This window comes from Lissotriton vulgaris, chromosome 9 (genome assembly GCF_964263255.1).
Source record: "Lissotriton vulgaris chromosome 9, aLisVul1.2, whole genome shotgun sequence".
Lineage (NCBI taxonomy): Eukaryota > Metazoa > Chordata > Amphibia > Caudata > Salamandridae > Lissotriton > Lissotriton vulgaris.
Window position 1 is genome coordinate 321,800,994 of NC_141697.1, and position 7,092 is coordinate 321,808,085.

The window sequence follows — 7,092 nt, forward strand, 5'->3', positions numbered from 1 at the left end:
TATTCCTTCAATTTTTCATCCCCCATCCTTCCAGCAGTACTTTGACCCAACCTCCCATCCAAATATGTATCCATCTATCATTTCACCCATCCATCCTTTAGTGTTTATTCTTCTGTGCTTCCATCCATTCACCCTTTCATCTATTGTTCCTTTCATTCTGCAATCCATCCTGTCACCATTCTATCCCTCCTGCCTTCCACACTACCATCCATTCATTCTTTCACCCTTCCATCCTACCTTTTCCTTTCATTCCTTATTTCCTTTCCTGTATCCTTACTTCTCCACACCCTTTCTTTCTCATCCTGTTCTTACTTTCTTATTATCTTGTATCTATCATTCCGACTTTTTCATTCTGACTTTTCTCTCTCGTGCTCACCTCTTCTATTTATCCATCTCTTTGTTTTTCCTCATTTTTAGGTCGAGCAGACGTACTCTCAATGCGTGAGCATTGAGAGTGTCTGCTCCAGACCTAATGTGGCCCGTATTTAGGAGAGTGGACACGACTCAGACGCGCGCTTTTGCAGTCTCAGTTTTGACCGCGGGAGCGCGCGTCTGAGCCGCGCTTGCGCAGATCAACTCACAGCCCCTGCTCACACACAGCCAGCCCCCACCCCTCTGCATGCACGCACATACACACAGGCGCGCGCACACACACACACACACACACACACACACGCACACAATGCCCCCCCCCTCCCCCCTGCATACACACAGACACGCAAGCACGGAGCCCCACTCACCCGGACTTCTACTCGTCCCGCTCCGGGGCTGCTCATTCCGACGTAATACAGGCACAGGGACACCAGCACTCCGCTCCTTGGCTTCCGGGCAGACGCCGGCTGCATGCAGGGCTCTCCTCTCTCTGCACCGGAGCCATGCGCCAGCCACTGCAGCCTGCCTCCTGGGAAGCTCCGGTCGCGTGTCCGGCCCCGCCCCCGTCCCAACAAAGGTTGCCTGGCTTCCTGTTGAAGCCGGGCTGCGGCGGTGAGTTTGCTTTCGTTACAGTGGCGGCACCTAAACCCATGTAGGTTGCAGGACAAGTGGAAGCAGGAAAAAAATGCAGCTTTGTACTTAGCTGAAACGTAACGGACACAAATAATAATGAAACAGACCTCTTTTGTTTAATTTTACCAATTTCATTTGGCAAACGCTCCGTTCATAAAAGCAAGGCCAGCTATAAAATATTTTTAGGAAACTTAAGGCAATTACATTACAAGATTTAAAAAACGAGTCACTAGACAGATGTGAAAATGTACACCAAGCCAAACAAGACATGCACCAAACTTCTCATTTTATGTCCAGCTGTGCTGGCAAGAGTTTTTGCTGGAACAAATTTAGGTGGTGAATCATTTTTTTGGGAAATATATTAACCGATTTAAGCAAATGAAAATCGTAATACTGCTCTACCATTCGGGACATTTTACATTGACACATCATTTCACCTAAACTTTTAAGGGCAGGGACTAAAACTTTGGACACCATATTTGACACAGCTATATGATTTATGTTTGCAAAGAGCACTAGTCCACGGACACCTCTCATATAAACTGTACACATGTATTAACTGATAGGTGTGGATGCAATTAACAATCTTCCTTAGAGTTACTCTGCTTCCTCTTCTGCTTTCACCACTGTGCCTCTCTCTTCTGGTGTTGTGCCTCTCTTCTGCTGTTGTACCTCTCTCTTCTGCTGCTGTGCCTCTCTCTTCTGCTGCTGTGCCTCTCTCTTCTGCTGCTGTGCCTCTCTCTTCTGCTGCTGTGCCTCTCTCTTCTGCCGCTGTGCCTCTCTCTTCTGTTGCTGTACCTCTCTTCTGCTGCTGTACCTCTCTCTTCTGCCGCTGTGCCACCCTCTTCTGCCGCTGTGCCACCCTCTTCTGCCGCTGTGCCACCCTCTTCTGCTGCTGTGCCCCCCTCTTCTGCTGCTGTGCCACCCTCTTCTGCTGCTATGCCACCCTCTTCTGCTACTGTGCCACCCTCTTCTGCTGCTGTGCCACCCGCTTCTGCCGCTGTGCCACCCTCTTCTGCCACTGTGCCACCCCCTTCTGATGCTGTGTCACCCTCTTCTGCTACTGTGCCACCCTCTTCAGCCGCTGTGTCTTTCTTGTGCTGCTGTACCTCTCTTCTGACGCTGTGCCTCTTTCTTCTGCCACTGTGCTTCTCTTCTGCCTCTGTGCCTCCTTCTTCTGCCACTGTGCCTCCCTCTTCTGCCGCTGTGCCACACTCTTCGGTCGTTGTGCCTCTTTCTTGTGCTGTTGTGCCTCTCTTAACACTGTGCCTCTCTCTTCTGCCGCTGTGCCTCTCTTCTGCCGCTGTGCCTCTCTTCTGCCACTGTGCCTCCCACCTCTGCCACTGTGCCTCCCTCTTCTGCCCCTGTGCCACCCTTTTCGGCCGTTGTGCCTCTTTCTTGTGCTGCGGTGGCTCTCTCTTGTGCTGCGGTGGCACTCTCTTGTGCTGCTGTGTCTCTCTTCTGCTGCTGTGACTCTCTCTTCCTCAATTGTGCCTCTCTCTTCCTCAATTGTGCCTCTCTCTTCCTCAATTGTGCCTCTCTCTTCCTCAATTGTGCCTCTCTTCTGCCGCTGTGACTCTCTCTTCCTCCATTGTGCCTCTCTTCCTCCATTGTGCCTCTCTCTTCCTCCATTGTGCCTCTCTCTTCCTCCATTGTGCCTCTCTTCCTCCATTGTGCCTCTCTTCTACCACTGTGCCTCTCTCTTCCTCCATTGTGCCTCTCTTCTGCCGCTGTGCCTCTCTTCTGCCGCTGTGCCTCTCTTCTGCCGCTGTGCCTCTCTTCTGCCGCTGTGCCTCTCTTCTGCCGCTGTGCCCCTCTCTTCTGCCGCTGTGCCTCTCTCTTCTGCCACTGTGCCTCTCTTTTCCTCCATTGTGCCTCTCTTTTCCTCCATTGTGCCCCTCTTCTGCCGCTGTGCCTCTCTTTTGCCGCTGTGCCTCTCTTTTGCTGCTGTGCCTCTCTTCTGCCGCTGTGCCTCTCTTCTGCCGCTGTGCCTCTCTTCTGCGCTGTGCCTCCCTCTTCTGCCGCTGTGCCTCCTTCTTGCGCCACTGGGCTGCCCTCTTGCGCCACTTTGTCTCACTCTTGTGCCGCCATTGGTTACAGACCCCACAGCTGTTGGTGCCTGTGTGAAGGGGACAGGGGACAGAGTACATGTACTTTTATATATCCAGTTTAAGGACTGGGAACAAAAATAGGTTTTGTCTTTAGAATTAAATGCTTTTTATTATGTTATGTTACTGGTCCTTTTTTGGTTTTTGAGCTCTGTGCGGTATGGCTCTGAACTATCTGCTATGTGTTTTGCAGTACTACCGTGTGCTGCCTGCACTGAGGGTTGCTGCACAGTTCTGGTATATACACATCAAGTAGGTGAGGATTAGTGTGCAAGGGTTTTGGTTCTGCAGTTGTATTGGTTTTATGTGTGTGTGGTCTTCAACACTTGTTCGTCTTCACAACTCTTAGATCCTTTATTCTCTTCTGTCATAGCTCCCCTCTCTTTCACCCTCCTTCTTTTCAATTCTCTGCACCCCTTTCTCATTTTTTTTGCACCCTCACACACACTGCACCCTCTCACACACTGCACCCTCACACACACAGCACAAACTGCACCCTTGCATACACTGCACCCTTACACACACTGCACCCTCACACACACTGCACCCTCACACACACTGCACCCTCAAACACACTGCACCCTCACACACACTGCACCCTCACACACTGAACACACTGCACCCTCACACACACTGTTCACACCGCACCCTCACACTCTGCACCCTCACACACACTGCACACACTGCACCCTCACACACTGCACACACTGCAACATCACACACACTGCACCCGCACACACTGCACTGCACCATCACACACACTGCACACACTGTACCCTCACACACACTGTACCCTCACACACACTGCGCACCCTCACACACACTGCGCACCCTCACACACACTGCGCACCCTCACACACTGCGCACCCTCACACACTGCGCACCCTCACACCCTGCGCACCCTCACACTCTGCAATGGAACATACACTCCAAATACCACTCAGTGCCACATAACACTGTATATATCTGTCGTCCTCCCTCTATCTATCGCCCTCACTCTATCTATCTATCTATCGCATCACCATAGCATCACTCAGCTCCACCACAGCATCACTCAGGGGCACCACAACATCACTGTGCGCTACCACAGCATCACTAAACGATCCAGCATCACTCGTCGTCACCACAACATCAGTCAGCGCCACCACAGCATCAATCTGTGCAACCATTCAACAACAACTGGTTCAAATGTGTTCTCTCAATGTTTCAAACTTTATTACAAATGTCACAAAAATATGTTAATATTTCACTTCTGTTCTTGGATTTTCGTCACAATAAAATACAATGAACATAATCTTCACAAAAGTTATTTACAAAAGCATTTTCCATTATAAATTACAATAACTTTTATTCAAGTATTAATTATTAAAAAAAAAGCCATTTTTATTTGTAATATCAATACATCTAAGTCACGTAAATACAACACATATTACATTACAAATGCTATAGGTGTCACATTTGCGAAAGGTAAAACTATTAGCATTGTAAATTACGAAGCTATTAATTTTGCTATTTTCAAAACCAACACATAAATAAAAAAATTGTCATTTACAATACCAATAGCTCAAACTTTCCTAATGCGAGACCTATTGCATTGCAAATGCTTGTTTTCATTGCTTTTTATTCTGTCTCTTTCCCTGTGCATTTCAGCCCACCTCCAACAACTCTTTTTATCTCTGTTGCTCCCTAACACTGTTTCTAAAAAGTTTCAGACCTGTAGACAGAAGAGATATATAAATAACTAATAGCCGTTTGAGAGTGACGCGGTTCAGGAGGTCATTGGCACTACCTCGTCTAACGGACTAGGGAACGTCCTACAGTATTTATAGCTGGCAGGCAATCACTCTTAGGAGTTTCAGTTTCATTCTTACTGAGGATTAGCGAAAGCACGCGATTTACGGGGAAAATAGCAGGTGAAAACATTCCAAATGAGGCAAGTTGGTGTTCCTGGTTTTGCAAAGAGCAGAAAACGGCTTCTTTGTCTTAAGCGTCTGTATTTTACATTTTGCCGCAATATTAAACTCTCAGAAGTCTCGGAGTGTGTATTGTTTCCACCCTGAATTTGACAGACTTCATGCAGAAGTACATAAAAGTTTAAAATAATTTGAATTAATCAGCGAACTAATCTCCCACATATGTGTAATGGATATCACGTGAGATGCCTAGCACACACCTAAGCCTCAATGACGGAATCCCCTTCATGTTATTTAATTGTTGAATTAATGTGGCTATTGTACAGAAAGTAAATAGAGTGCATTTTGTCTTACTATTCATAAGCCCTTTTTCCAAATGCTTGTATTAATATTGTATTAACATGTAAGGGTGGCCCCTTACATGAGGACTAGGGGCCCATTCAGTGACTAACCAAGCTGTAACACCTATGAAATGATTCTCATTCCAAGGGCCATGTTGCATCATGCCCCTGTCGGAGTCTGGCAAGACTAGTAGCAGGCTATACAAACTAAAACGAATCTTTGGTAGGGAGCAGTCTAGGATCACACAGGGAATCTGTGGAGGAAAGAGCTCCAATGGGAAAACTCTGCACTAAGTACCAAGAAGTCAAAGCTAAAAAAACAAGCATTTGCAATGCAAAAAGTCTTGCATTAGGAAAGTTTGAGCTGAAGGCTGACTGCTAGCAAGATGGCGGCCGCTACTGCAGCCGAGTGAGGAGCTACGTGGCGTTCTGCCTGAATCCGGACCGGGCTCACAATTTATGCGGGGGTTAGCGAGCTGCTTCGGCTTCTGTTCCTGGATCTGTGCTCTATGACCCGCTTAGCTTGAGCAGTTCCAGCACGGCTCAAGCATGGCATTTGCTTTGGGAGGAGGCTTTTTTTCTCTGTTGAGCTCAGCTGAGATGGGAGCTGTGGCGGAGCCGTGCCGATAGAAGCACCACGGCCTGTGGTGAGTGTCGAGGCTCTGTGAGAGTGGGACGTGTGGAGATGCCGAGAGGCTGCAGGTGTGGGGCTGAATCGCCGGTGTTCAGCTCAGCTTGGTGCACGGCTTGGTACATGGCAGTCGGCAGCCGGCTTTCGATCAGGATAAAGGAATCGAGACACTGCAACACTGTTGCAACTTCTACGCGTCTGTGTCAAAAACAGCAGGTTGGCATTTATCGTTCTTCTGACAAACCGGCTGAGGGGAAAAAGAAATAGAGAGTTTAGGAACTGAACTTAATGCTGTGATTTTTTCACGTGTCTGGCCTTAAATTGATACCGAGCAGGCTTGCCTTTATTATTTTTTCCGACCCTCGAATTTGTTTGTACTGGTATTGGTGGGACATTACCAATAGTGAATTACTGGTACTTTTATAAGAGGAGCAGTTTTGTCTTGCCTGGCATAAATTCATTCAAAAGGCTACACGGAAAATTATGGCACCTAACGGCAGAGGGGGCAGAACAAAAGCAGCTGCCAGCTCAGCTGATGTAGATAACCCAGCTAGCACGGAGCCTAGCAATGCTGACAGTATTGCAACAAGATCCGCACCAGAGCTAATCCTCTAGACAGATCTGTTCCAGAGACCCGTGCTCGCCAGCAAAACTTGGTCAGTAAGGAACCAACAATACCTGACTTATTCAGAGAAAAAAATGCAACTATCCCAAACAAGAATATTATGCAGACACCTCTAGATCTCACTAAAGGGAAGGTGCAAGGAGCGCAAGGAGTCGCTACAGCTGACCCGTCGGGCGCTGTTTCAAAAAATCGTGGTTTCAACTCTCTACTTACTCCTGCAAAATTAGGGGGTGAGGGCCCTCCCCCCCTTGAAGAAGATATTGATAAAGATGTTGCTGAACTTTGCCAAGCGGTGGGTGAGATCAGAGTCTCACCACGAGTTAATGAAGGAGATAACGGAGAGGAAAATTTAGCAGCTCTAACTTCGAACTATGCTGAATCCATTGAATCAGGAGGTCAATTTTACTCCATGTCCGATGTCTCACTAGTATCCGACGGTGAGACTGGCGAGGATGTGTTTAGTGAAGGC

The 7,092-nt window shown here is 47.9% G+C and overlaps 1 long non-coding RNA gene across 1 annotated transcript; it reads right to left on the reverse strand.

The window, feature by feature from the left end:
- Positions 1-1,631: 1,631 nt before the first annotated feature.
- Positions 1,632-3,536, reverse strand: LOC147690055 (uncharacterized). The gene is made up of 3 exons (XR_015299773.1): positions 2,799-3,536; positions 1,965-2,562; positions 1,632-1,921 (listed from the first exon to the last, which is right to left on the reverse strand). It is a non-coding gene; the product is annotated as an uncharacterized LOC147690055 (long non-coding RNA).
- Positions 3,537-7,092: the final 3,556 nt, after the last annotated feature.